This window comes from Equus asinus, chromosome 16 (genome assembly GCF_041296235.1).
Source record: "Equus asinus isolate D_3611 breed Donkey chromosome 16, EquAss-T2T_v2, whole genome shotgun sequence".
Taxonomy (NCBI): Eukaryota; Metazoa; Chordata; class Mammalia; order Perissodactyla; family Equidae; genus Equus; species Equus asinus.
This window is the reverse complement of record NC_091805.1, coordinates 40,507,276-40,533,137: the sequence shown is the minus strand read 5'-3', so window position 1 is coordinate 40,533,137 and position 25,862 is coordinate 40,507,276. Positions and strand designations below refer to the sequence as shown.

The 25,862-nt window shown below is 37.8% G+C and overlaps 1 protein-coding gene across 2 annotated transcripts in view; it reads left to right on the top strand.

Annotated features, from left to right (window-relative positions):
- The window catches only part of VAV3 (vav guanine nucleotide exchange factor 3), a 349,793-nt gene that overhangs the window by 241,967 nt on the left and 81,964 nt on the right, over positions 1–25,862 (top strand). The gene's annotated exons all lie outside the window — the stretch shown is intronic.

Below are 25,862 nucleotides of genomic sequence, written 5' to 3'. Positions count from 1 at the left end.
CCATCAGTACCACACTCTTTCCACAGTCGGTAACTGAGCTGGTTATTTGTTTACTGAACAGCCTCAGGGTGCTGGTTAATGCTAACATATCCAACACCTTTCGCTTGTCCTCTCCTAAATGTGGAAAGAGAATTAACAGGCAAACTGGCACTTAAAAAATTAGCATTTTCTAAGGGGCTGAGGAGTTCATAAACCAGACAACTTGGATGCCCTCGCCATTTGGGATATTACTTTTCTTCATCCTGTGTCCATACTATTTTATAATGGAAGGATGAATTTAAGGACTTTATGAGCAAGTATCCTCTCTGGAGACCTATTATTTGTCTGCAGAGAGCATTCACTTGTTTTCTACTAAACATTAGGAGGTTTGCCCTGTCTTTATTTAGTATAGCTATTTTTTCATCCATTAAGCAATGCCTTCCATAGTTTAATTACCAAAGATTTGTTATACATGTGGTCATATTATTGTGGGTAAAAAGTATTCATGGCTAAACGATTCCAAATATGTGAACTTGATAATAAATCAAATGGAACATGAAAATAGAATAGTCTTGCTGGAAAGTAAGCTGGATTATGTGTTTTGTTTTCTCATCGTGAACACTGTTCACCTAGTTGTAAAGTTTAGCTTTCAAAGCATTATAGCTTTTAACCAAAACCACACCCATGGTAGCCATGCCCCTTTATGAGCTATTTGAGAAGATTTATAGGAGCTTTGTTCCCTCTGGCTAGAAATTGCCTCACTTGTGTCCTGAGATCAGTTTAAATCTTTTAACTACAGAACAAAATTGAGGCCATTAAAAAAATATGGGTCTGATTTACTTTTTAATAGTTCTAACTTTCCCAAGACAATACTCTTTGCAGACGACTCTGCAGTAACATTTAGAAGTGACTTCTGTTCTATTTAGTAGGAGTGTATGACCGTGAACATATTTATTTTCTTTATTTTGTGTGAGTTGTAATATTTCTGTTTTGGAAAATTATTTAACCTTTATAAATGTTATTTTAAAAATATTTTCTATGGGCATTTCATTTAATCTATTTTCCCCCAGGGAAGCAATTCCTTTATTTATAGTATGTCAGTAAGAACACATTTGACTATTAAGAATTTACTTTATTTCCCCAAATTGTAGAAGTCCTTAGATTATTTAAAGGGAGATAAAGTGAATTCGCAGATTATAAATATGACAAAGTAGACCAATGATAAAATAGTTTATCCTCCTTTATCCTAAAGGTGATAGCTTTGTGTAGGAATGACTCTTCTGGTATTCCTGTTTGCCCAAAGATTTTAGAACTTCATGAACAATAAACTTAACAAATGCAAAAGAAGTGGTGCTATATGTATGTTTATAATAATATATATATATATAGCTTTCCATTATGTATAATAATTATGTATGAATGTTTTCTCATTTTTTAAAAAAACAAATAGTTGATGATCTTGCCTGTTGCAGGTTCTAATGTGACAACTATTTCTCCCTGTAGATATCCTTTGATCTTAGGCTTGAATTCTCTGTTTAGGGTTGGTTGTCTTTTATATCTTTGCATCTTTCTGCTGGCAAGTTGTAAAGCTTTTTTTCTTCAAAGTTAACCCTTGCTTGTTAACTGTCTTTTGAGTTGATCCTGATGTAACTATTTAGCAGATTTCCACAATTGTGTGGGAGTTTTTTCACTCCAAGATGTTCAAACAAGGGATCAGTAAAATTGAGGCTTCTTTGGCATGGACAAACTCCTTCCAAGGAACATTGTTTGTTGTTAGTGCTTTTGCCATGGAAGTTTCTTTAATCTTTTCTCTTCTAGATAATTTAGTGGCTTCTCCCAGTGCTAATACACTGACTGCTTTCCAGGGTCTCATTTAGGGTGGCTTGTAGAAAAAAGGTATTAAACAGTTTGGGAGGTCAGACGTAACCTCAGGTCAAAATTTCATAGTCATGTACAAAGGTAAATTATATATCTTCTCCGTAGACCTTTTATTTTAGAAAAGAACTTAATGTATGGTTCTTTGGGTAGTTGGTGCCTAATAAATATTGATTAAAAGTATTAATGAATGTCTGTATAATTTTTCTGCATGCATTGGCTCTCTTGCTTTTTAAATCCTGCTACTGACACAGTAGAATCAATGTACCAATGGAACATGGAATAATCTAGTGATAGGAAGCATGGCTCTGAGCCACATTGCCTGGGCCGGGGACCCAACTTAGCTGTTTACTTGCTGTTGACCTTCGACAATTTGCTTCCTCTCTGTGCTGTAGTTTCCTCATTTGTAAAAGGAGACTAATAACAGTACCTACCTTACAAAGTTGTTGCGAGCATTACATTAATTAATATGTGTAAAGTATTTATAACAGTGTGAAGTGTGTAATAAATGCTAAGAGGTAGCAATTATTATAGTAATTACTTTGTGGTAGAGCATGTTATTTAATATTGGACATTTTGTCATGTGTAGGAGAATCAATAATATTTGTCAGTTATTTCTTTGCTAAATTAATTACCCAGAATTAAAGACCCCGAATTTTATACTGAGTTTTCACTGAAGCTAGAAGTTACATAATCACAGTCATTTTCAGATTGTTGTTATTCCCCACTTATCTGATGGCTTCCATGATATTTTGCCTATCTTTAAGAAGAGATACAATCAACAGTGGTGGTTGAGGTTTTTTGGTGAAGTTAGTAGTGTTTGTGATTGCAAAAAAAAAACAAAGGAAGAAAATCTCCCAGCATTGAAAATCTTATGTTGTGGGGTTCTAGTCAAACCAAGAAAGAGGTGAGTTGTAGGTTTGCATTGTGGTTTGTTAGCACATTTAAAACATTTACTATTTATTAATAACTGTGGTTAATCTTTATAGATAATATTTGCAAATGGCTGTGCAGTTTAGTTTTTCTTGTCTTCTATTGTGTGCTAAGAAATTTATCAACTTAGGATCTTGACTACTTTTATAAATATAGTAATGTGTTAGATGCAAATTCTCATAGCTCTTTTGGATTTCTTAAATATAGCAAGGTATTTTCATCAGTTTGTACTTTTCTTCCTGAGACAGATGTTGGTTTCAGGAAAATAACAGTTGTAAGAGACAGATCAATTATTTCAGGAACACAGAGGTGCTAGGCCTTTTTCAAGCACATGAGATCATAAATCTCAGGAAAATCTGAGCACTGGTGTAATATTTTTCATCTAAACTGGCACTCAAGGTCAAAGTTACCAATTAAATTTTAATACTGAGCTTTAAAAATTTCCTTCTAAGTATAGAAGATACAAGATTTATTTTAGTTTGCATGTGGCAAATCTGTATACCAGGACATACATTCTTTTAATCAAGTCCATGTTTTTTAGATTGTTGCAAAATTGTCTTATATTTGTGGAACTCATGGTGTCTTGTATTTAAGTCCATAGTCACTAGTTGTTAAAAAATTCAGGCCATTGTTCTGTGTTGTGCTGCCTAAAGATTAGATGGAGTAGATGGGAGTCATTTAGCTACCTCATTCTCTTTCTGATCTTAAGTTATTCATGTGATTTGTGATACCTTGAATAGTAAATGAACAGATAATGGTAAAATTGATAAAAGAATGCTAAGAACTCTTGCTTCTCATGTGCTCATTGTTTAACTCTTAATTACAAAGAGAAACGTGGCTTAGAAGCACTGTCTTTTCTTATTCACTGAGGAGATGTCTTACTATTTCTTAGCAGAGACATCTTCAAAGATGGTCATTTTCTCTTTCAGGTGGATAGGATTGATATATAGCGCCATGCCTATTTGTTCTTGTATGAAGAAAGGAATTCAGGAAATCTTTCATTACCAACTTCGTGTCTTATGTAGCAATATGCACCAGCAATGTCATTAATTATAAAACATGGCCCCTCTCCACAAGGAATTTATATTCTGTGTAAGGAAGGAGTAGATACAGGCACAAAGTCTTGATTGCATAAATGCATGTATATGAATGTACATATAAAAATATTTTAATATACATACATTGTTTTATATACTGATTCACTATGGTGTGGCATAGTGTCATAAAAACAAGTAGTAAATAGTCTGATAAACACATAAAAAGATCTAATTATGTAGTATGTGCAAAAAAGCAAAAGGAATTGGAAAAGAGCAAAGCAATTGTGAGCTCAAATTGCCTTTAAGCTGGATTGTCTATATATGTTTTTATTTATATAAATAAAAATTTTGTTATGTAGTTTATTGTATGGAATTACAGTTTAATACAGTTTTCCTTAATGTTTTAAATTCAAAGAATTGATAAACTCATTCCAAATCTAAACAGAATTATTGATTTCTTTTAGTTTGCTTTTAAACTTAATGCCAGTTTGCTCAATAGAGAAATTTTATATTTTTAGTTTCCAACTGAAAAAATTGATGAGAAAAGTAGCAATCTAGGATTTTTAAAATCTAAAAATACATTTTTTCCCTCTTTTTGAGAGAGACAAATGTATATTCTTGAAGGCTGTAGTAAATGAGCTTTTGTCTATAATAAATAAGTAATAAAGTATCCATAGATTACAATATTTCCATATTAATCAGGCAAACATACTCTTTTCGGTCACCTCTAAAACTAGTTTCTCATCAAATATAAATCCTAATCTAAATATTGGGAGCATAATTGTAAATGCGTAAAAACATATTTCACATTGAGAGAATGAACTTGAGAAAACTGGGACAATAGAGCCCAGTGATTAAGATTCATCACAGAGCCATGAGAAATCTAAGCTTTGAATGAATGCTGGGGAGCCTGCTCTGGTTTTTAAAACAGCTGATTTGTTCTCAAGCATCTATTAAACTATGGATGATAGGCTGGTTTTGCACTAAGGCAGTTGATCCCCTGGTACTTATTTTCAGGGCTGCCTGTCTGACTCCCTTTTCCATGGTGACGGATTTCTGAAATGTCCATCACAGTCCCTTGCTCACATCTTTTAGGGTTTGGGGGGGATTATTTCTCCCTTTAAAGTCTCACTCTGAGTTCACCAAGGCTCACAATTGCTGTCATCTGGCAGGTTTGTCCACATCTTGCCAAGCCAGTCTTTACACTGCTCAGGTCCCTCCAACAGAGGAGCGAGGCAAGCTGAATATTTGGAGATACACCCAGGGGTGCGTTATTGGGAAACAGCATCAGTAATGTGATTATTGAAATAAAACCTTGGGAATATTATATACAGAACCTACTTCTGGGTCATCTGTGTCCTTCTATCTTGTAATTTCTGTTACTCTAGTAATTTTTAATAAATGAAGTATATATCTATTCAATATTTAGAAAAAATTTCTGAAAAGGATGTCTCAAACTTGGTGAGCTGCTTTTGACATTTATCATTGATAAAACATTCCTTACCTGGAAGGTCAGGGATGGCTGGGCTTCGTTTGCTATATCTATGGCCCTCGTAGTCAAATGCTGTTCCATTTCAGAAGAAAATGAACATGCTGTGTAATGCTAAGAAGACAAAGAAACTTCAGAAATTTCTTATGGGCCAACAACTTCTGAGAACCAAGTAACCTTGTTTCAGAGCTTTAATCTGAACTAAGGTAAATGAAAGGAACCAGTTGAGTCAAAACTATTGACTTAAAATAACAATATATGATGCAAGTAATATCCAACTGATACTAGGAAAGAGGACATTGACAAAATAATCCTTAATATCATAATTGTTTATAGTCTTATAATACAATACTTCTGTATACAAATAGTGAGAATGGTTATCAAATTAATTAGAACATTGGAGTACGGTTTGTGGAGTTTCTGTCAAAATGACTCATATTGGCAATTATTTGTCTTCCAGCAGATTCAAATCAAGTTGAGTTTTTAAATTTTAATTTTAATGAAAGGAATAGCTTACGTTAGGTTCTTATAATTGTTTTTTATAGATAATTTTGAGATTCATTCCTTTCTGCATAGACATTAGAAATATATGGAAGTTTTCCTGTCTTTGAGGAACATGGAATTTTGTTGGAGAGAGAAGACATACAAATGTAATGTGTTGAATAAAAATACTGTGTGGTATATGATGAACCACCGAAGTGTACGGTGTAGGTTATGAATGGGGTCGTCGACTAGGAAGGCAGATGAGTGGGGATTAATTGTGAACTAAAGCAGGACACAGGACAAAGAGACAAAATATCTAACAACTACATCAGTAAAAGTAAATTTACATAGAACGACAGATGGTTAAATAAAGTTATCAGTTTGTTACGAGGTTTGACTCAGCTCAATTCTCTGTCACCTAGTATGCTTTTTTTGTTAAGTGACATAAAGCCATTTCAATCTAGTTTAAAAGAAAAAAAAAGTGATGGGTTTACTGACTTAGGTAACTAGGAGGTCCAGAGTGTTTTGGTTTCAGGCAGAGTTGGATCCAGGAATTCAAAGGATATCATTAGGGTTCAGTTTCTCCCTCTATCTCAGTTCTCCGTTCTTCTCTGTTGATTTCCTGTCAACAGGCATCTCAGGCAAGTTTTTCTCATTTGGAAGGAAAGTTGGATGCTAGCAACTCTCAGCATGTATTGTACCCCCAGCTAGTAATTCCAAAGAAAACAGAATACCCTTTTCCCGGTAAATCAAACAGCAATCCCAAGGAGGTCTTTAATTGGCCTGACCTAGACCATCTGTTCTTCTCTGAGGCGATCGCTGCAGCCGGGGTACCCTGTAATTGGCCAGCCTGGCTTCTGTGCCCGCTTCCAAAATGGGGAGGAGGCTGACCCAGCCTGTCCATGTGAAAGTTGTTTTCTGTAAGAAAGAAGGGCTGTGTTTACAAAAGAATGGGGAAAGCGAAAAGGAGAAGCTTGGTTTGAGGAGATTATAATGCACATCTGTTATCGTGTACAACAAGCTTCAGACATTTTCCTCTTTGTGTATACGGTGGCGGGACTTCTCACCTCTCCTGCCTTGGCCTTTCTCCATTTTTAGGCTCTTCTGTTTGATTGTTTTCTAGTATCAAAAGAGGTAAATCCAGAGGAATGGACCTAAAGCGGGCTCTGGACATTCCCAACACAGGCTCACCTCTGCTCACAGCTTTAGCTTGCAGGGGTACCAAGAAAACAGCAGTTTTCTTGCCTCACGATACTTCTTGTAACCTTGTCATTGTACCTAAAATATCTATTGGACATTCTCCTTGGATGCAGGCACCATGTCTCCAGAAGGAGATAATCTTTTGTTTCACTCTTACCTATTCACGTATCAGTGTCCATTGGTCCATCAGATTAGAGAACTGGGGAAACAGGACCTAATCCAGCATGTCCTGTGGAGGGAGGTGGAAAAAGAGGTGCCTTTCCTGCTGGAAGGATCAGGAGGAGAATGTTGGAGAGCCAGAGAATGCAGCCCTTGAGGCAGTAATGTAGGCCACAGCCTGCCTCTGTGGCAATCAGGGAGTAGTGGAAAGAAAGGAGGAAGGAGCTTTCCTAGTTTTGTCTGTGTTAGATGCTTCCACTGACATGAACATTTAACCATCAGAGGCAGCTCTGTGCAGTGGTTTAGCCGGAGGGCTCTGCAGGGGCATACAACTGGGTTTGTATCCAGCCCCTCCACTTACTAGTTAGTTGATAACTTTGGGCAAGTAAACCTGTTGTATCATCTCAAAAATGAGGGTAATAGTAGCAGACATCTCCTGCTGTCATTATGAAGATTAAACAAAATAATAGAGAAAGCACTTCTCAACAAGGTTTAGCACATAGTAAGTGCTCTGTAAATGATGCTGGTGGTGATGGTTATTACTAACACTTATATACTCCTGTATTAATTTTCTATTGCTGTGTAACAAGTAACCATAAACTTAGTGGCTTAAAACGGAACATATTTATTATCTCATAGTTTCTGTGGGTCAGAAATCTGGGCCTCTGCTTGAGGATTTCACAAGACCTCACTCAGGATGTTAGCCAGGGCTGTATCCCATCTGAAGGCTCAAGTGGGGAAGGATCCACTTCCTGGCTCACTGGTGTTCTTGTTGGCAGGAGTCAGTTCCTTTTGGGCTGTTGATCTGAGGTCCTCAATTCCTAGCTCACTGTTGGCCAGAGGGTGTCCTCAGATCTTAGCCACATGGACTTCCCCAACATGACTGCTGGTTTCATCAAAGTGTGCAAGCCAAGAAGGTGACAGTCTCCTTGCAAGACGGGAATTAAAATCTTATGTAAAACAATCATGGAAATGACATCCCATCACCTTCCTGTTGACTGGAGGCAAGTCACAGGTTCTGCCCACATTCAGGGGTTGGGGTGGATGGGGATTAAACAAGCATGTGAATACCAGGAGGTAGAGATTATTGGGGTTCATCTTAAAGTCTGTCTGCCACACACTCTAAGAGGAGATATTGCTGTTTTTCAGCGGAGGGAATCAAAGCTCGGAGAAGTTAAGTAATTTACCCAGGGTCACACAGCACCTGTTTGGTACCAGGACTTAATTGCAGTGTTTGGCTCCAGAGATCTCATTCTTCTAGAAAGCTTCTGTGTACGCTACTTATGCCAAGCCTCAGACAGAGGAAAGCTTATTTCTTGAAGTTTAGCTGTACTGCAAATTACCAGTGCGAGCTGCTCTGTTTTGCAGAGTTCATTAGTGGCTGCTGTTACAAAGCAGATTTATGGGTGATTTTATTTTATGCATTGTTAATTTTGAAAATGTTAATCTGAAATTGCTACAGTATTTCAATTAATTTGGACGATTAAAACTTAGCACCAGAAGAATCCCTAGCAGAAGATAAGGCAGCTAATTAGAGGTTCTGAAACAAACAATTGTAGACACTGGCACTGAAACATGCTGGGTGGATGACACCCAGAAGAACCCACTCTGCTTAACAGTTTTGAAAGGGAAAGAATGATTTCTGGCAGTCTAAATATTAAACTTGAATGCAGTTAAATTTTTTTAAAAAGCCATTATAAGGAGTTAACTGTTTATATTAATGCATAATTTTTAAATATCATGCAGTTCTGGAAAACTGCCTTCAGATTATTTTGGAACGTTGTCTTTTGCATAACAGTAATGGTGACAGAAACACAATAGATATTTGTTGTCAAAGGATTTTTCATGCCATTTATATTTCATACATTTTATATCTATTGTCTCAATATTTTTTTCTGAATTTAAAGGTAAGACAGCACGTATTTCTTTTTAAAAAAAAACAAACAATTGACCTTCTTTGATAAATTAGTTTTGCAGTTTGCAAAGTGTATTCTAAAAGATTCAGAAAATATAAGCAAATAGAGAAAAATTTCCTGGACAGATTACCTGTTAGCCCCTCACTTATATAATCACCTTTATACTTTTATTTTGTTACATATTTTTTCCTAGTACTTTTTTTCTTTGTGTGTAGCCATATATTTATAAAATGTGTGCATTTTCAATTTGGTATCCTGCTTTTATCACTTAACTTGGTTTCACAAGCATATTTGTTTATTCATTTGTTCATTCAACCGTTTGACAAGTGGGCAGGCTCGGTGTTAGGTTTACAGGAATGAACAAGATGTGTTTTCCCTCACACCGCATACAGTGTCACGGAGCAAAGGTAAGACTGAGATCAGGGAGTATATGGGCTCTGCTTAAAAGAGGTACACACTGTAGATATCTGGACATCAGGAAATGATGTCTAAACTGAAATCCAGGGTATGAGTAGGGGATCAACAGACTCTTAATGGAGCCAAGAGGGTTGCATGCAGAGGGAACAGCTCCAGCAAAGGCCATGATTTGGAGAAAGCCCAGAATGGCTAGGATTTGAGAGGGAGAGCTGTGTACTGTGAGAACTGAGAGGCTACCAAGGCTCCATCTTTATTTCCACGTCAACATATTTGACTCTATTCTGGAGAGCAGAGTGAGCCTTTTAACCACAGGAGTGACATGGCCAGCTAGGACTGGGGTAAAAAGGTCAACCTAGCCATACTCTGAAGGGTATCTTGACTCATGAAATAGTCTTCAAAACAATACAAAGTGGTGTTAGCAAATTTTCTTGTTAGACAATAGTCTTTCTAATTATCATTGTTACAAAAACTACTTTGAGGAACATCTGTGCATGAATATATGGCTGAGTATTATTTAAGAATGGAGTCATAGAAGTAGAATTTCTGGATCAAAACATATGAATTCCTCGGTCTGGATATCTATGTTGCCAAATTGCCTTTTAAAGATATGACATTGAATTATATCCCCACCATTATTGATATATGAGACTGTGTCTTACTCTGCTTACCAACATTGTGTTATTCTTTTTACATTGTCATTTGATGAGAAAAGAATCGTGTGTTACTATTCATATATAGTAGTTCATACCATGCTATGAACTTACTTGATTTCTAGCTATATAGTTGGCTGTTTGTGGTGTTCTTCTGTGAATTACCTGTTTATACCTTACCCATTTTTCGATTCAGGATTTAGTGCTTTTGTAAAATATTTGTAAGGCTATATATATATACATATATAATATCAACATTTTACCTATTGAAAAAAATTTCTAGCTTATTATTTGTTTCTATATAAAGTTTTAAATTTGCATGTGGTCATAGTTATTTCTCTTTTATTTAGGATCTTTTTTCACTGCTTTTATGCTTAGAAAGTTCTCCCCTTCTGAATTCTGTTAAATACTTACTTCTAGTCTTATAGTTTAATTTATGTAGCACTTGACCTATGCCATTTAAGTTATTTTTATTTAATAGATTAAAATTCTGTGAGCAGTTCCAAAATGTAAATCAAAATATTTTTAAGGATTTATAGTACAACATTTTATGAAATTTAAATTTACTTGTGTGTGTGTGTTGCTTACAACCACATTGCATTGTGTGCTTTTTATTCTGTGCTGTATTATACACACATTTTGCTCAGATCATAAGTTTTCTCATGTAAAATATGTCACACTATATGCTGTGTATAGATAGAGAATAATATTTTAAATCAATACAAGTATTTAATATTAAGATAATCAGTCATTTTTTTGCTTGCAAAATATAACAAACTAAACTTACCTTTCCCATGGCTTTTTGGAAATAGGAGGAAAAAATATTTTGTTGCTATTCGTTTGAGTTCGGAGGATCTCCCTCCTCCCATCACTCTGGTTTTCTCTTGTAAATGTACATCCTGCTTAATTTTACAAATCTCTTCTCATCTTAATTTACACAGCTGCTCCTGGGGCTGAGACTTGACCTATTATTTTAAAATACCTTTAATTTTAATAATTTTTCATAAACGTGGGAAAATTACAACTTCTATTTTGTTTGAAAGGTGCTGTAGACATGTCCTCATTTCCAAAACGATGTGGAAATTCTACGTTTTAGAACTCTAATTTAGGAAGTTTTGTATATTGCCATGAAAATGTTAGGTGTTTAATAAATAGTCTTTCTTGGGGTAGCCAGTTGTAAGCAAGTAGAGTAACAGCTTTGGTTTCCTACCTGGCATATTGCTGCTGATGATCTGTTCAGGGAACGTGTCTTTGGATGTCCAGATAGCAATAGTTTTGCTCGTAGCTTCCTACTGTTTTAAATGGCCCAAAGGAATAGTGTGATGCCTTCAATTCAGGACAGAACTTTCCTTCTTGGGACTGCGAATTCTTCTTTCAATTTGTTTAGAGCACATCAACAGCATTAGATAGATGAAAAATCAAAATATTCTTGTATTTCTCCACCACTACCTACTATTATATTGCTAATATTGTAGCTTTTAACTCCCAGGGGAAGAAACTTGCCATTTAAAAGATGTAATGCCATGCTTTGGGGATCCCATATTTTAAAAGTTATATGTCTTCCATTTAAATTCAGGCAGTATCCAAGAACAGAATCTGGCCAATGGTTTTGAAAAAATGAAATGGCAATACCTTCTTGGAATCTCAGACTGTTCAAGGATTTTTTTTCCTAACAAAACAGGAAGAAATTGGAAAAAAGCATATGGACTCAGGTTGAGCATATGATGTATTTTCAACTCGAATCGGCACTTTACTCATATTTGTAGTGTGACTTAAAATTAATTTTGGTGAAGCATTTAGATTTGAGAGAAAAAAAAAATCCCTATCTGGGACTAAATCAACATTTGTTGCATCTCATTAATCACTGCCTTATGTAACCACTTTTCCCACCTAAAGAGAAGCTACTGAGATGAGAAAAGTTTATAATATTAATGCCAGGTGCAGATCTTGCCTCTCCAAAAAGGAGTTCATTAATCATCAGCGAAGCACAAGAACAAACATACTTCATGTCTCTTGCCAATTTTTTTCAATAACATTTCTGAAAGGCAAAAAAACCCCCTATTTTCCTATTTTTTATCTTCATTTGAAAGGATTTTAATTTGGCTGTTATTTAATTTGTGATAATGTTATGTAAATTTAACATGCTTTGAGAATGCCCGTGCATAGTATATAGCTATAGAGTATATTGGTTGAGTTGGGGCCCTGACTCAGAAGAATCTGCATACAGATGCCTATCTTTAGTTACTTCCTGCCCGTGTGGTCATAACATGTAAAGCACTCTAGACACAGTGCTTGGTCCAGGGTAACTGGCCAATAACTGGCAGTGACAGAAATTCTTTCTTTCACTGTTAGGAAGCAGTATGGGCTTGAAGTTTGAAAACATGGGTTTCCATCCAGGCCTTTGTGTAAATCTCTCGGCAAGTTAATAGCCTCGATTTTCTCATCAGTGAAATGGGGGTAGGAATAGTGATCTTACCTATATCACAAGATTATCATTTGACACAAATGAGATAATGTCCTAATCAAGATTGAAAAACTGAACATAATCATGACATACAAATTCATATAATAAAATAAAAATTAAAAATAAGTGCTATGTTGTGAAATATTCATTATTTTGTCATATATCTCAGCCTCTCAGTGGTAGAATTATGTGGCTGATTAGTAGTTTTGATGGAATTTTAGGGTCAGCCATGTAGTTATTACATCCTCTATGCCAGTTTTTTAAATTACCATTTACTGGAAATTTTACTGCTCTTTCTTTATGATGATGTCTTTACATCATTTTTTTCTATCTCCTAATTTTTTTTTTTTTTTTGGGGGGGAAAATTAACCCTGAGCTAACTACTGCCAATCCTCCTCTTTTTGCTGAGGAAGCCTGGCCCTGAGCTAACATCCATGCCCATCTTCCTGTACTTTATATGTGGGAGGCCAACCACAACATGGCTTTTGCCAAGCGGTGCCATGTCAGCACCCGGGATCCAAACCAGCGAACCCCGGGCTGCCAAGAAGCAGAACATGTGCACTTAACCGCTGCACCACTGGGCCGGCCCCCTCTATCTCCTAATTTTAAAAATTGTTTACAAGTAAGAAAAAGTAATGAGTAACATAGCACCTAGCCAATAGATGAAAGTGATAAAATCTAAAAAAAAAGAGAAATAATACAAACCACATGTGAGAACAGAGATGCACCAATTCAAACAGTCATTAACAGAAAAACAAAACCTGATGTGCAAGAAAAAGTAACTCCTGTCTGCTCTTGTTCACATTCTGTTGACTACCGAGTATCAGAGGTAGGAATGGCTCATGGATCCATGGTGAAATTTTCAGGCACTTCGGAAAACCTATCGATTTCTTACTTGTCTCTATTAGAAGATTTGTCCTTTCTTGTTCATTCCTATGGCGCCTACTATTAGAAGCATTTTTAAAAGCCAAAAGAAGAACTAAAAATTCTAAGATCGCAGTTGAAGATGTAACTGTGAGGCTTCGGAAAAAATCACAGGAGACAGACAAAAGCGTCCAACAACTACAGCGGGGTAGCTCTTTTTGTCTCCCATAAAACAGTAGGGGATAAAGAAGAGATCATATGGACGTGTAGCAAGGCTTAGTTCATTTTTTAAGTCAAATAGTTTGGAAAGAAGAGCTTAAGCAGAGTAGAATAGCAGGAGATTTTTGTAAGGTGAGGTACAAATAAAGTGCAAGCAGGAATTTTTCTTCAATCTTAAAAGAACACTGGCCTAACTCGTCTTTCTTCTTTTCCTGTGTTCTTCTTAACCTTATTGGCTCTTGACTTTCTCCCTTGGGGATTTTCTCTGCACAGTCAGCACTGACTCCCTCAGAAATCCTGAGCCCCACCCTTATTGCAAAAGTGCTGAAGAGAATTCAAATAAACATGTCGCGAGCAGTAGCTTGGGAATTAACTGTCATAGGATGCTTCTGAAATAAGACGCTGCCGGCTAGAAGCCAAAAGTTTCATTTAATGTGTAACAGTCCCAATTTTAGGCTTCACTTAAAAATATAAACGAAAGTGAATATTAAGCTTTAGAAATTCCTATTGAACTACCTACATTCCTTTGAGGGTAGATTTTTCTAGAATTGTCACTTTGCTCCTTTCCAATCTGGGTAAACGTACACCCTGGGACCTCGCTCTAAGTTTTTCCTTCTCTCACTACAATGAGGGAAAAGTTGATGGTTTGCTTATCTCTTACGTTATATATTTCATTGTATGCCTCAGTTTTAAATTCTTATATATGATTTATACATTCATCAACATGTTGGTGAAGCAACCATGGGCTGAATATTAGGTTGACATTTATTCATGTACTAGAATTTTTATATACTTTATTTTTAATTCTCCCAAGAAAACCTGTGAGGTAGATATTATGCCCCTTTTACAGATGAGGAAGCTGCCCTGAGAATTTAAGGCATGTATTCTGAGTTCACATAAGTTATAAACACTGAAGCTGAGCTTTGGACCACAGTTTTATAAAAATTTAGCCAGTAAAAGCATTAGATGTTTTTAACTAATTGAGGAGTCTTGGGGGGCCCGTTCACTGGCTCAGTGCACTTTATGAGAGGTTTGTGTTATAGCCAGGATGGCCTCTGACAGTGATCGTGCCAGAGGCTCAGGGGAGGGAGGAAGCGAGCTGAGGTAGGCTCTGGGGAAATGATCGTGGTCCGAGTGAAGAAGGATAAGGTAATCTCAAGAGGAGAGAGGAATATGGCTTTAATGTCAGGGCTTCTTGGCAGGGGACTCTTGCTGTTGCAGGAATGTCTGGCTCCTAGATAGGGAGGATCACCTGAGGTGCTTGGACAGCCCGGGATAGGGCTCCTCTGAAGGGCTTCAGTTGGAGGAGTAGGGGCAAACAGGCACACAGTGGCCTCTCCAGTACCTGCCAACCTTGGGTCACTATAGTTCCAGGCAAAGAAGGAAGCTCATTCCATACAGCATTCTAGACCTTTCATTAGCGTGTCTTTGCTTTGATTTTAATATGATTAGGTAATAAAATCATAGCAGAATATCAGGAAATGACCCCAAACAAATGTAATAAATGCTGTTTCTGTTTATTCTTTATACATTCTGTGTTTTTCCTTGATGTCTTCATTAGGATTTGTGTAGAAAACAGGGTTTGGACATGACTGGTATTTTAAGTAATTTATAGAGATGGGTTATGTTTTTCTGTCTTGTGCTTTATTGTTGGTCATGTCTATATTTGTATAATCCTAACATAAACCATCTCAGTCAAGGGTCTCAATCCTCAATTATGGTAATATTCCTTCTAATAAATCTGTTTACACTATTTTGCATAAAATAGTATTTTATTTGGATTGTATTTCCTGCATTGTTGCCCCATAACAGGCATGCTCTTAAGTGCAGTGTGTGGGAGGCCAGACAATAGAAGTGGTTAAGAAATTAAGCTTTGTAGTTGGCGTTGCCCGGTTCAATGCTTAGCTTAGCTCTGCCATTTAGCGGTGCACCCTTGGGAAGCTGGTCAACCTCTTTTGCCTCCGTCTGTCCTCTGTTGCATGGGAGTGGTATTGTGTTCCAGAATTGCTGTGTGTGGATTGACTGAGAGAATGTGTTTATAGAGCATTAGCGCACTGGCTCTTTGTATGCACTTAATAAATGATCACTGTTGTCATCCGCACCATCTTCAGGATCTGGATCTGGGCAGGTGTGGAAGGCGAGCTGAAACCTGTAGAGGCAGGGCCCAGGCTCCAGACTCCTGAGGCTGGTTGCACTGCTGTGGTCTTGTTTGTTCTGTTTTCAAGAATCTTGTCCCGTTAGAGCAGAGGCAGCAGTACAAGCTGCTGGCTCCCATATGTCTTACTTAGAATGCTTTCATGAAAATTAATGGTACATGATTTCCAGAACTAGGCTGCCTGGATTTCCATCCAGTACCTACTATTTGCCAGCTCTGTGACCTTGTTCAAGTCGCTTGACTCCTCCATGCCTTAACTTCTTCTTTTTTAAAAGGAGGATCATAATAAGACTCACTTCATAGGATATTCATGATGCTTAAGAGAGTTAATATATATTAAGCTCTTAAAACAGGGCCTGGCACATGGTAAGTGCTATATAAGTGTTAGCTAGTATTATTATTTTTTTTTAAATATGTTTATGACATTATGTTTTTTTTTTCTTTTTTCTTTTTTTCCTTTTTCTCCCCAAAGCCCCCCGGTACATAGTTGTATATTCTTCGTTGTGGGTCCTTCTAGTTGTGGCATGTGGGATGCCGCCTCAGTGTGGTTTGATGAGCAGTGCCATGTCCGCGCCCAGGATATGAACCAATGAAACACTGGGCCGCCTGCAGCAGAGCGCGCGAACTTAACCACTCGGCCATGGGGCCAGCCCCGTAGCTAGTATTATTTTTAAAAGTAAAATATTTTCAGTTATCTTGAGATAATGGTAGAAGTGTGTCATAAATAAAGATCATTATAACGTTTAAAAGGCTACTGATTAATATTTAAAGAGAGGTGACAGTGTGCTGGGCAGTCAGTGCAGCATTTTCAGAGTAAGAAGCCAGGTACAGCTCTACTCTCTTGGAGGCCATGGCTCCTATCTCTAGAAGGACTTACACTTCAGATGGTAGCTGGTGGAAATTTCAGTCCATAAACTTGGGAGTGCAAGAAATAAAGCCACTTAAAAATTTTTCTTAAAATCGGCTTAATTCCAACCTTGAGCCCTTATCCCCAACTTGATGTTTGAAAACTGTCTATTCCTGGCCCGCACATGGGGCAAGGCAGTGTCTGATCAGGAGGCTGTCTGAGGTCCAGGGCCCAGCCTTCCGAGGTGCCTGTGCAGCCTCTGAAGTCTGGCTGCTTCCCCAAAGAATCCACAGAGCAGTCAGCAGTTCCTGGGTGCTCTGGAACCACAAACCTCTGCCCCTTCTCCATCTGGGGCACCTCCTCCTTCCTCTGTTGGTTTTGTCAGAGATTGACTCTTCCTTCCCCTCTCCTCTGGGACACACCCAGCATCATCTCTTCAGTAATTCAGATTTTCCAAGGACGGGGAGACTCAGTGATTTCTAAAAGCCTTCGCCCTGCCCTGCGGTGCTCCCTGAGGCAGGGAGACAAAGGCCTCAGCTCCCTGCTTATAAGAGAGAGACAGGGAAAATCCTGCGTACAGATTAATGTCTCAATAAAGGATGTTGCTACAGAAGTACAAAAGATTGAGTGGGAAGCCAGCAGGCATGGGGATCAACTGTGCTGCCTCTTGAAATCGTGACATGTGCCGAGGCATGGAGGATTTCACCTGCCTTGCATGTGGGTGTGGCGGCTATCACAATCCCAGAGGCCCACACACGGCTGGCTTTCCAAATCTTAGACAGTGCCTTGCTTCAGTTCACTTTGGTGTTCTCCAAAGGCCTGTGCTTTTGAGAAATAAGACCTTGGCTCTAGTCTTTTCTCCCCTTGAGAGTAATCCCTTTCTCAGTTATTCCTGACAGCCATTAACCACTGTGTGACTGTGGTAAGTCATTTAACTTTTCAGGGCTTTCTTTTGCGCTTGAAAATTGATAGGTTGGATTTGGTGATTTCTAATGCCTGTTCTTGTCTGAATAGTCTAAGATTTTTTTTGTAGCCTGGAGGAATGGTAAGGTGAAGGAGTAGAAGGAAGAGGATGGTGTGGGGCGAAAATATTGCCGTAAAAGCCTGTCCTCTGCAGGGCATGTGGTGCTATTTATAAGCAGAGTGACCTGAGGAGCTTTCTCTGAAAACTATTCCTCCTCCTTCCCACTTTTTTTTTTTTGCTGAGGAATATTCACCCTGAGCTAACGTCTGTGCCAGTCTTCCTCTACTTTGTATATGGGTTGCCGCCACAGCATGGCTGACAGATGGTGTAGGTCTGTGCTCAGAATCCAAACCCGCGAACCCAGGCTGCTGAAGTGGAGCATGCTGAACTTAACCAGTACACCACGGGTACTACACCCAGCTCCATCCTACTTTGATTCTGGAATGTGTCTTCTCCTCACAGTTACTGCCACCTCCCTTGAACAATTGCATTTAGAGACAATATCTACTGCCTTTTATTTCCTTATTCATGTATCACTAGTGTGGGTACAAAGCAGAGGTAGTGGAACCTTCGATGTGCTTTTGGCTCTGTGACTTTTCAGCAGGGAGGAATGTGGTTGGAAGTGCATGGAAGGATCACACCTCTCTCTAGATCAGGTCAGGATATGGGGGTCCTAGTGGTGACCTGCGTGATTCTGCCTCTGCCCTCAGCAGAGATGGCCATGTGCAGTCAGGGATGTAAGACTAGTTTGGCTCCCACTCTTGATCTCATGGTTTGACTGGCAATGGATAGATTTGTAGAAAGGGTATTTGTGAGTATGGTTTTGAGGTCTGTGCCTTATCTCCCCTGTTAGACCCATAGCTCCTTGAAGGGTGAGCACCTGGTCTTTATCTTTACAGTCCCAGACGGTTTTAGAGCAGGATCCCTTGCGCGAAAGTTTTTAGCAGTGAGGCACCAGGGAAGGTGGGTGCAGTGGGAGTGGCCTACCCAGTGGTGGGGAGCAATATTTTATCACTGACATTGCTTAGAATTACTAGCCCATGGTGATAAGAAAAATCAAACCGACTTTTAGTCAGTTTTATTATTGTTTTAACACTCTCCTCAAACAATGCATCCCTTATTATCTGGCCTGGTGTGGACCACTTCCAACTCCCCACGTTCTCCCCCAACCACCCACACACCACAGGTATTGAGTAAATTATTATTCAATTTATTGCCTATTGTAGTGGTCTCTTAAACTGCTACTTTTGCCTTTAATCCTAACTTCCTTTATTGCCTCCTCCATGCTATCGGAGAAATGATTTACCTAAAGGAGAACATGGCCTCTCCTGCTTGAACTCCTCAGCCCATCTTCAGAACCAGTCTTCAGGGATGTGAAATAGATAAGGCTCCCAAGATCTGGTTCATACTAAACTCATTCCTGCTGCTCTGCTTTTCTGCAATGGCAGAGATCCAGTAATTTCCCACATGCCATGAGTTCTTTCTTGCCTCTCTACCTTGGCTCATACTCTTGGTTCTGGCTGAAATGTCTTTACCCGACTTCTTTATCTGCTTAACTCCTATTCATCTTTCTATCCTTTATCCTTCTAAACTCAGTTAAGACATTCCCTCTTCCCAGAAGCCTACCTCATAGTACCTCACCACTGGTGTGCTGTGTGGCTCCTCTCCCATGGCCACACTGCCACAGTATTATTTTTTTAAAGATTTTATTTTTTTCCTTTTTCTCCCCAAAGCCCCCTGGTACATAGTTGTATATTCTTTGTTGTGGGTCCTTCTAGTTGTGGCATGTGGGACGCTGCCTCAGTGTGGTTTGATGAGCAGTGCCATGTCCGCGCCCGGGATTCGAACCAACGAAACACTGGGTCACCTGCAGCAGAGCGCGTAAACTTAACCACTCAGCCACGGGGCCAGCCCCACGGCCAGAGTATTTTTTAAATTTTTTGAAATAATCTAGGTATGTATGTACTTTTCTAAAAGTTTTCTTATGGTCTTTAATTAGTGGCTAGAACCTCATCTTTTTCATACTTACACCCATAGTATCTGGAACATGGATAGGTGCTCAGTAAATATATATTGACCCAAATTGTAAGCCCAACTTTACAAAAGGGAACATTAGTTTCTAGGGTGCAGATTCTCTAACCTTTTTGAAAAGCTGATGTATGCTTCTTTTTTTTTATACTTTGGAAATTAAGTAAATGGTTTGCTGTTAAGGTTAGCAGTCCGATTATTGTTAAATGCTTACTTTTCAGATTAGCGTATATAAACAACAAAAAGCATTATATTTGAGTACTGGCTAGTCTCTACTAGCTTTGTTAATTTTTTTTCAGACCGCAAGAACGATGAATCAAAGATTCTAAACCCATTGCCATGTAGAACATGGACATGTTTGTAAAGTGATATTTTGATAAGTTTTGCAAGAATCTTCAAGTGAAAATCATTTGCCTCTGATCTCAACCACTCAGAGCCAAATTGAAACAATAGGAGTTTCATTTAGGATCTATAATAGCTGCAGCAGAATATCACTATAACACTATTTGCTGGAATTATAGAGGAGAATTTGCTGGTACAGAAAGGCGAATAATCAAATTTTTCAGCAGAGGTAAAATCTGAGCAAACTCTTCATTTTGCAAATTGGCATTTTTTCTGAAGCTCTGACCACTTATTGGCAATTATCTTGAATCATGTTGCGTGCACTTCTGCCTATCCCATTCTTGTAACTTAAATATGTGTGGTGAAGGAAGAGTTTGTACACTCATGCTTTTTTCCCTATGTTTATTTTCAATCCAAATCTACCTAGGGTTCAAAAATCTAGGAAAAGTTTACGCTTATAGAAGTTACAGAAAACCCAGAGATACTTTCAAAGCCCCTCGAGTGGAGTATTATGCACATTTATTTTGTTAAGAGTAATTTTTTTCTCTTATTCAGAAATACTTGATTTAGGACAATGCATTTCTCAACTTTTTTTTAAATTATGAAAGTTTTTTTATAACCCAAATTCACACAAAACTGTTCAACAATATAAAAGTTCATATATTACAATTCCGTTTGAATATTCACAAATGGAAAGTATATTTTAAAGTCATTGAATAAGCTTTGCATTAGGTAATCACCACCGCCCAGAGGTTCCAATGAATCCTAACTGACAGGTGAACTACAGTAACGCATATCCCCACATAAAGGCATTCCTTGGTTTATACAATAGTTGTCACAGATATCTTGAAAACATAAATTCTTTAGCATGTTTAAAATATGATTATGTTTATAAAGAACAGTAATTGAAAAACTCAGCGAAGCTTCCAGAAGACAAAGCCAGCCTGAGCAGCCTGGGAAGCAGATGTGTGTGTCATGCTGTAAATAATGAGTCTCACTCAGGGTTGGGGATTCCTGCTTTCTGATTGACATCTGTCCCATTCTGAAAGTGCTTTTCACTGCCAGTACTTTAAATAGTAGTTGGATAGAGTTAGAAACTTTTAGCTTCATTTCCTTGCCCATTCCTTATATGACTAATATGTCTTTTTCTACCCATTAGGCACACAGAGAATATGCTTCTCTTAGCATTTTCCTCTAAAGAATAGTATATTGCAGAGCTTTCATTTGGTTAGGAAATGTTCTTCCTAAAACTTCATCCTATAACCTGTCAGTCTGGTTGGATTTGGGACATAAGAAACTTTAGGACCAGTGGCCTTGAATAAAATCCGTTCAACTCTCAGGGCTTTTAATAAAGTAGAAAGATGACTATTGGACCTCCAAAACATTGGTCACGAGGACCAGCAGCATTTGGGCTCCGGAAATGCTGTGTGTGTCTGAGATAACTTATGTCTCAGTGACCTTATCGTCTCTACTTCAGGCAGATACGTTTTTCCCCCATAGAAATTTTTCAAGGAAAAATTCAAATTGAACAGAATAAAACTCAAGAAGGTATTCTTCTCTGCATGTTTTTTGAGCTACTCTAATGTTTCAGCCTTAACTATAACCTTTTTTTAAAACAATTTGTCATATTTTTAAAAATAATTGGAGAAAGGGGACTGGATGCATTTGTATTAATGACACGTGGGAATATAAATTTGTTGACAGTCTCATTTTGCAAAGTGGATTTAATGCTGAAAAAAACATAGCAACTCATTTTTTGTTTTTTTCAAATCACACAGTCACTTTAAATACAGTGCTCTGGTTTTAAACTTCCATGTCTATACTGTGTAACTCGTTAGTCACATTATGAATTAAGATTTCATTCTCCTTCAGAGCTATTTAATTTTTTGCTTACAGGCACATAATGACTTGAAAATCTAAACAATTATTGTTCATTTAGGAGAGAAAACTACTTCTTCCAACCAATCTGGAGTGCCAGCTTTATTTTCCTTGGCAGATGTGGTTTGTGAAACTGGGAATTACTGAGTCCCAGAATATGTTAGACATAGACTTGGAACTTCAGTTTCGTGATCCTTATTGTAAGGCCTTATAGTCGAAAGCCAGGCCTCCACTGAACTAGAGAATTTGGCAATACGTGTACATACAAAAGAGCCCTGTGTTGCCATTATATTTGTACAAGCAGAATTAGTCAAGAAATACATTTAAAAAAATTTTTATTAAAGCTATTTTTAAAAATTTATTCTTTAATGATGAATATTCACACAGTCTTTTGTTTATTTGACAGACATTTATTGTGAGACTATTGGGTACCAAATACCATACCGAGGATAAACAGTTGAGTAATTCATGGTCCCTGACCTTGTGAAGTTTATATTCGAGTTGGGAGGAAACAAAATAATAATATTCAATTATGTTCAATGCAATCATTTCTGTAATAGTAATTCAAAAGGTTCTGGAAACACAGTGGAACCGACGGGAATATCTGCCCCAGAGGGTTGAGAAGGCGTTCGTGGGGGACTGGAGTGATCGCAGAATTATTAGCAGGGTGCTGCATTGTGGAAATGCGTGGTCTACTTGGCGGAGGAAAGTAGCGTGCACTTTGGGTGTGTAACGGGGAGTAGCGAGGGCCGTGCAGCTTGTGTGCACTTCACAAGGTGGCCAATGAAGGAAGCCAGCGGAGGGCGCTCCAGCCAGCATTCCTCAGGGCCTTGTAAGTCCTGGCATGGAAAAATGTCTTTTCAGAGGAAGGAGAGCTTTTTCTTTGCACAAATGTGCCATCAGCCTGCCAAACCCACCCAGAGGGTGTGCTTACACATACAGGTGCAGTATTGACTAGAAGTGCCCCTGGTGGCTGGCGATTCGAATGGTGTGGTAGGAGAGTACTAGGTTGTGCTCGTGTTTATGGTCAGGACAAGGAATTTTGCACTTTGTTGTGTAGGCAATCAGGGTGTCATTGAAGGATTTTGTTTAACAACAGCAAAAAAAACACTTTAATTAAAAAGTCTTATAAAAGAAACAGATGTTAGCTATAAAAATTTAGGAAAGATAAGCAAAAAGTTCTCATAATTTTGCAAACCAAATATAACTACTATTTACCTTGTGGCATGTGTCTTCACAAACGTTTTTCTATGCTTTTCTATACTTTTTTTTGACAGGAATGAGGTCTTATCGTATATACTGCTGTTTTGTAATCTTTTTTTCCCTTGACAACATATTTGAACATGATCCATATCATTAGAAAATCTTCTGTAACATGATTTTTAAATTTCAGCTTACTATTCAATTATAAGGATGTACCCTAGATTTAATTTAATCAGTTCTCTATTGCTATTCACTTAGATTGTTTCCAGTTTTTTCATATCATAAACTGTACTGGAATAAATGTTTGAAGAGAATCCTAATTATGTTTTAGAAAGTAACTTTTCATTGTTATTTAAAATTCCATAAATTTTTATAATTTTAATAGCACTTTTTAAGCACCATTTTATAAGCACCATTTCTTAGAGAAAAAGTTTCATCACATTACATAAACTACAGTCCTGTTGGCAAACTCTCTCAGTAACAGGGCTTTCTCCCCATTGTCGGCCCCTCCCTGAACCCTTGATGGGATTATGTCCTCTTGTCTTGCGCTTCCATAGCACTTGCAATTTTTCTATCATAAAACTCATAATGCTTTATAATAGTTGCCTGTATAATTTTCTTTTTCTCTGTGAGATTCCAAGTTTTGTGAAGGCAAGCACATGCCTATCTTGCTTATTGCCTAATTCCATTCTAAGCGCAAAATAAGCATTTGGAAGATTTTTTAATTAATAAATACAGGAATAAATGGATGCCTTAGGAAAAGATGAACAAACACAAGTTGAAAGCCAAAGTACCAGAGAATAAATTACCTCCCAGAGTCTCCTTCACTTTGCAGCCATAGTGAATGTGTTTCATAGTGGGGGAAATGGATGTAAAGTGAGTGTTTCCATGTGTTAGAAAGGAAGCTATAAGGCCGCTGGTCACAGTGGTGGCCTGATGTGTATTTCTGTTTTTATGTGAAGAGATAGATGGATGTGTAGAAAAACTGGCGCATGAGTTAGTTTCTAGTTACCTTGTTTCAAAGTCAAGGGAGCTAGACCTTCCTACTCACTTGTGATAATTAACATGAAAATAGCAGTTATACAACTCAGCCCAGCTAAAGAGAAATCTTCAAGTTTAGCACCTTGAAAGTGATGTTCACTCTCAATGCTGTTATTCAAAGAATAATAGCTGTATGGAAAAGGTCTGCAAGGAAAGGAAACCCCCTTTCTAAGAATTGCAGTTTATCATGCTGTCGCCTAAAACTAAGAGGGAATCAATTTGGAAAGATGTAATATGGAGTAGGGAAAGAAGTGAGTACATTTAAGATGAATCAGATTATCTTGAGAATAGATGCCAAAGAATTTTAATTTCACTTGTAGGAGAGCTTTCCCTCACACATAATGGTACTTTAAAGGCTTTCTTTTTTATTTTTTTGAGGAAGATTAGCCCTAAGCTCACATCTGTGCCCATCTTCCTCTACTTTATATGTGGAACGCCTACCATAGCGTGGCTTTTTGCCAAGCTGTGCCGTGTCGGCACCCGGGATGCGAACCAGCAAACCCTGGGCTGCTGAAGCCGAATGTGTGAACTTAACTGCTGCGCCACCCGGCTAGTCCCAATGGTTCTTCTTTTTGACAGAGCATCTGTAGCCACTTATTTATTTACAAAAGTGAATTTCTTTGATGAATTTATCTAATTCCCACCCCCACTTCCTAGTATAGCATTGAAGTAACAAATCAAACCTTTCTCTATATGTTTTCTAATGGTATGTTTTATTTACATGTTAGTAACTTTATTGAGCCCATTCATTTGAACAGGAGTGTTTTTCCATTAAAAAGATACATTGAGGTATTGTGCCCCATAGGAGAATTGAGGCAAAATGACTTTTAATGAAATGCTCACATCCTCAAATAAGTTCTGTGCCAAAATAAAATCTAGGACCCACACTGCAGGTTTTCTAGTTAAATTTATCCTATATAGCTCTACTAATAGCAATTAGCAGTTTCTCTCATGTGACTATACCAGTAAACTGATTATTTAAGTTGCTAGACATACATTTTCAATAGTACCTGTGAAACACTTGAAAATATCACCGAATAACAATTATGAAGATGCTGTTTTAATTTTCAATTGTTTGATGTTTACAGTTAATAGAACTTTCATCATAAGATGTGTTCTGTGAATCCAAGAAAACATTTTGTTACCATCTTTGCATCAAATTGTGTGTTTTGTACTACCTTATAGCTGGATGGAACTTTAGATGACCTCTGGAGCAGGGTCATGCTGAGATCAAAAGTAATATCTTCAAGGTTATATGAACCACTGTGGTGTCTAAGAGAATATATACCAAGAGGCAAGTGTCAGGACAAAATGTCAAGAAGGATTAAGTCCCTGTATAACAATTCTTTCTTAGCCGCCCTCTTCTATAACACTCATTATTCCCTGAGATAGCCAGAAAGGGAAAGTAAAGAGAACATAGGCTTTGAAATTTGAAATTCTGCTTAAAAAAAAAAAGAGATTCTTATTTTTAGGCCATGACTTCATAGATGTGGAATTTGCTCATAAATGTCACCTTTATAGCTTATTGACCTAACCTTTGTTCGATTGTTTGTTTCGTAAGCTAAAGTCTTACTTTAATTATTTAAGAAATAGAGACGATTATCTTCCCTGAAAAATGTGTGATAGGTGATGCTGAGGCTGGAGGTTAGGCTTCTATGCAGGAGGAACGTCTCCTCATTTTCGCTCTCCAGGGACCCTTGCTGAGAGCATTACTGAAGG